Below are 6,000 nucleotides of genomic sequence, written 5' to 3'. Positions count from 1 at the left end.
TTATCTAATATTGAAATAGTTCTTACCAGTATTTTCTCTTTTCCCGTACCAGTATCTTCACTTTTCCCGGCGTAAACGTGTTAATGTAAAATGAATTTTTTAAAAAAAATTTAGTTTTATACATATATATAGCAAAATAGATAAATACAGAAAGGAGAAAAATAAACGATTAACATATTAATATAATAAACGATAAAATAAACGTAACTCATAGAAAAAGTTCAAAATGTAGGGAAAACTTGGTATAATTGCAGAACAATGGAAAAAGGGAAAAAGAAAAGTAATAAGAAAAATAATAGCAGTCCGGAAAAAATTCCGGAAAAAGGAAAAAAATTAATGAAAATCTGGGAAATAAAAGATGTAATCGTTTCATCAGCTCACACGAATATATCCGCGAAAAGGAGTGCTTTCTAATATTGTATCAATGTAGTCAAAGCAAAATATATCAATTTAACGGTGTGAGGAGCACTCAAAAAAATTTTACCAAAAATTTACAACAAATAAAATCGAACACAATAAGTAAAAATATCACGTAAAACAGAGAACAAAATATAAAGAAAAAACAAAATAAAGCATAAAACGAAATCTATAAAGAGAGTAACGAAATCAAATGAACTTACATGAAGGGGAAATTTTTCAAGAATGATTTAAAATATTTTCGTAACAAAATTGCCAGATTACAAAATCTGAAAACAGAAGCGCAAATTGAGGTTAAAGCGTAAATATAACGGTTTTGTTTCATAGTGTGTTCTTACTGCAAAACTGAAGAGCGTTTGATTTGCTGGTGACCAAGGATTAGCCCAAATATGAATGTGCGCGTTATAATATTGTACTGGATAAATTAAAGAAGTTGACGTTTAATAATTTTAGAAAATTAACTTTTATTTAAGAAAAAAATAAAATAAAATAGAAACAAGAAGGAAACATAAATTGCCTGTTTTGCAAATAATTTGAGCCATGGATTTGCACATGGTAAAAATTATATAAATTAACAAAAAAGTTTTTTAGTAAGTTTATTTACAATAATGTACAATTAACTGATTGATTTAATATAGAATTTAATTACTTTAGTTGGGCATCCATTGTTTTTTCCTAAATCAAAATTTGAAAGAGTTTGTCTATTTGTTTTTATGGATAAAGAAATATTACTACATATTCTTTTAATTCTATTCATTTCATTAAAAGTGGTATTTAAATAGATGTTATTAGAAACATTAGAATTCCAAGTAATTAGTTTATTTATATTGAAATTAAAATCATTTCTTTTATAGTATACATCAACAAAGCAGTTATTTTCTTCTCTTATAATATCCAAATTCGAAATATTGTAATTAATATTATCATCTTGATTGCGAAGCAAGATAAATTCCTCTGGGTAAAAATTATTTAATAAAATAGTATAATCTTGAAAATGAAACATAATTAAAGCATCAATCAATCTAAAAGCAAATTAAATATTAGGAGTATAATTTTTTTCATAATAATGCAAAAATAAGTTACCTAAAAGTGATTACATATTTATGGTATTTCATATATTTGAAGAAAAATAGCTTTTCCTTTGCAAAAATAATTATTAAAAAGAAAAAAAATAATTAGAATTTCCCAATAATCAAAGTCGCAATGGAGGATATTTTTAAAATCATAGTAATAATTCAAAAGGACATCTTTTAGTTTATAAAGGGAAATGCTATTGAAAAGATCTTTGAAATAAAAAGTCGCAATAGAATTGATTTTATTATGTTTAATAAATTCTAAATTCGGTTGACTATTAGTGATATACGAGGAAAAGCCTTCTTTAATAATATTCTTAATAAGTGTATTTAAGTAGTTTGAGAAAATGGTTTCAGGTTTAGTTAGGTATTAGACCAGAGGTCGCCAAAGTGGTCTATATAGACCCCCAAGGGTCTATTTAACAAAAGCAGGGGTCGATCTGAGACAGGGGGGCGAATGGGGGTCGATCCGAATCGGAAGGGTCAATTGTGGGTCGAAAAAAGAAACAGTTCTCATATTTTTTTTATAATTGACTCAATATCAGTTTCTTTATAAAACATAAATTAATAAACGTATATTAATTGGGGTGAAACAAGTATGTACGTACCACCGCGCAGTGGCACGAACTCAGCGCAGTTAGTCATATGCATATGTGCGCTTGTCCGAATGTCACGTGTGACGAGCATTGACGTTACAAATGCAAATATCATACGCAGTTTCAACTATCTTTGCAAACTGTGTTGAATATTTGCAGTGTCATTATTAAAACTTTTATAGTTTTGGATAATTAGTTATTGTTTCGATAAATCCATTCGTTTGGTTTAGATATCAATTTTAATTATCAATGCACAAAAAAGAAGATAAGCATTAATGATATGGATTAGTACAGCCCGCGACAAAACTATAGCACACTTTGTATTTTTTTTCAAAAATTACAAAATTGACCAATTTTGAACCCAATATAGCGAAACTTGCAAAAAAACACCAGGCCCACCCATCTTATTGATCAAGAAGCAGTAAATCTTTAGTTACTTTACTTATTATATCTACTTATGCATAATTACTTATTATTTAATAATAAGGTATTTAAATTTCAATATATTTTTCATAAAACTATTGTTACATAATGTACTATTACTTTAATAAATGTTTAAAATCATAAAATAAATGTACAAACACAGTATCTAATAGAGTTTTATTTTAATTAACAGAAAATTACTTTTGCGGGGGTCGATGGAGATTTCGAAAAATTATATAGGGGTCGATAATCAAAAAAGTTTGGCGACCCCTGTATTAGACCCACTACTGATTGTTCTGAATTTTATAGGAATTTTTCAAAAAATAAGATCTTATAATTAAGTATGAAAATGTCATATTGCTAATTTCAAATTTTAACCTCTTATATAAAGCTAAAATTTTCTTAATGTCAATATTATTATTTAAATTACAAAAGTTTAAAATTTTTACTATTTTTAACTCCGTATTTAAAAGTTCAACATCGAATTTTTTACAGAACATTGCATAATTTTTGTTAGCTTTGTCTATGGGGGCAATTACAAAAAATTTTCGTAGTAGCTTAATTGATTGAACAATTATAGAAAAGTGTGCTGAATCATTAGTGTTATTTAAATTATTTTTATTACAGAAAACAAGAATTTTAAAGTAATAATAAACACCCCATTTCCATTCTGTTTGCATACCTAAGGGTAAAGAAAATCTATTTGATATCTTTAACGCGTTCACGCCAGGTGCTGCTCCTGAAAGCAGGACGGAAAAGAGAAAATACTGGTAGAAGAACTATTTCAATATTCGATAACATTCGAGAGGAGTTAATCTATTCTCAACAATAACAATTCACTGTTAGGAAATTTATCACGGCGAAGAATCAATTCAATATAAAAATAGCATCCGCTAAAAACTATTGGAAGTTATGGATTCACGGAAAAAAACCATTTATTCACGGAAAAAAACCAAAAAATGAAATTTATTTGTTACCAGTTTTTATTCCGATGCTCTATTTAAAAAAAGTCCTTAATCTTTTTTTTTTTTTTTTTTTTTACATAACTTTGGTGCTTTTCTGCAGCAATGTTTCGCCATTTTTTAGGGATAACAGGAATACCGGGATAGCCGGGGCTCGGATTATTGGGACTCTTAAATCATTAGGACCCACACTAAGCATTCACCACCTCGCCTAATTTAATAAAAGTTTTGATGAATGATTTTTTCCACTGTAAAGGAAAATATATCTTTAATTAGATAAGGCAAAATTACGTCAAAATGAATTTTTCTAAACAAATCAGTATTTTTTATTGTTGTTGGGGGCGTTACATATGAATTTTAAAATCATTTATACGTTGTAGTGTTAAAAAAAAAAAAAAAAAAAAAAACATTAAAACATGAACTTGCCTTTCGCTTATCGAAATTAATTTGAAAACTTTTCGAACGTTAGGTCGTTATGTTTTTCTTTCTTCCTTTTCTCTTTTACAAAATGCATTTAAAAATTTCCTTCAGAATATTTTAGAACTTTTAAAAGAGTTTAATAAATTTCTGACCGTAATATTTTTCTTTAATTTTTTTTTTTTTTTTTTTGTGTTTTAATTTTGCATTAAAAAAAAGTAAGTCACATATATCCTCTCACCTACATAATATTTGAAATCAGTGGTCGTCGAAACTTAATATAATAATACACGCCAGCGCTTAATTCGAATACATTCTTCTCTCAAATCGTAAAATTTAGTATCACATGTAATGCTATCGTTATCACTACATATTGCCGACATTTGTGTAAAAATTTTAGAAAATGAAATTTTCTTTATTTCATGTTTCATTTCAGGTAGGCTAACCTACTACATTCGCTTTCACGCTTTGATATTTAAAAATGCTTTAATATTTAATAATGGTAATGATTTGATATTAAAAATGGTAATGTTTTGTTTTAAAAAAAGGTAGGCGTTACTTTGAAAAGGTTGCGTCTTGATACCGCATTATTGGAGACACTATGATGTGACGGAAGCGAATTTCAGAAGCTTTCTCCTAAATTAACAGTGTTTACGTACTTTTCGATTGGGTATTTCTATTTTTCGAATTCGTTTACCGGACTGTGTAGGGGACAGGGAACTGTCCTTTCATCAGAAAGGTTCTGGCTTCGAATCCCGGGCAAGGCATGAATGTTTCTCTCTCTCTATCTGTGTTCTATTTCCTTCCTCCTTTGTGTGTGAATGTGACCCGCCCTATAAACGGGCTGTGGTAGTGTGACGTGGGCGATGCGGCTCCACCGCCGTGGCTTCGCCGCAGGTGCCCATTGGGTAACGAAAAGAGAGTTAGCAGTTCTGTGGCCAATGGAGAATAGTTCCAAGTGCCCGCCATTAAAAAAAGAAAGAAAAAATTCGAATTTTCCCAATCTTTGTTGTAGTCTTCCTGTATTTTTAACTCTTTAATCGAAATGAAATATTTTTTTAATATAAACAATAGAATAGTCCATTTACAGAGTTGCCAACTGCTCCGGACATGCCAAAATACTCAAAAACACGGTAAATAACTACAAAGTAAATTTTGCAAATATTTGACTATGTTTGCTTGCTTTTTAAAAGATATAGCATGACAAAGATACTTCTTTCTTTATTTGAAACAAATTGGGTGCCTGGGCCGCGCAACGACCCCTAACCTATACGTCATGAAATATTTACAATGAGTTAAAACATTTTGAATTATGCTACAATATGGTGGCATGACAAAGATACAATAAAGTGGTGAATTATATAATTACGAATTATAAGTCTACAAATTATTTAGAAATAGTGGTGGATAAAAATCTGTTAAATTGAATTTATTAAACCAGGAATCACAATTGATAAACTACCACTTTAAAATATATATTTGCTCTCCGGAGCAAGTTGGCATCTCTGCATTAAATACATAAAACTGTTATAACCCCGCCCATAAATAAACAACTATATCAAATTAATTTTTTTACCCTATTTGACACGCATTTGTTACAGCAGAAAATTGCACCAGAGTGAAATTGTATATCTATAACAAGGCATACATAACTAAAAAATATTGTCACGGGCCATTAGCAGCCTTTTTCTAATTGGATATATTTTATTTTATAACCGTCGTTGAACAGCCGACCCAATTTCATGGGTTTACGACTACTAATGTTCAACTCCGTAGCCTTGTAATTTTGAACCAATCCAGAAGAGAAGGAAACTCCTGGATCAGTACCCCCAGAGGTATTGATTTGTTATGGGAACATGGAGGACTTTGAGACTCGACAGATTTAACGTGCATCAGTCACCATTTACTACACGGGGAGTCTTCGGCCGGCGAGGATCGAACCCACGACCTCTTGGACATGGAGCCAGCTCCCTACCGACCAGGCTATCCTGGTCTCCTTATTGGATATATTTTATTTTATAACCATCGTTGAACAGCCGACCCAATTTCATGGGTTTACGACTACTAATGTTCAACTCCGTAGCCTTGTAATTTTGAACCAATCCAGAGGAC

The sequence above is a fragment of the Parasteatoda tepidariorum genome, chromosome 5 (genome assembly GCF_982258835.1).
Source record: "Parasteatoda tepidariorum strain Cologne lab strain chromosome 5, Ptep-v5.0, whole genome shotgun sequence".
Classification (NCBI taxonomy): Eukaryota; Metazoa; Arthropoda; class Arachnida; order Araneae; family Theridiidae; genus Parasteatoda; species Parasteatoda tepidariorum.
Note: the sequence above shows the minus strand (reverse complement) of the source record.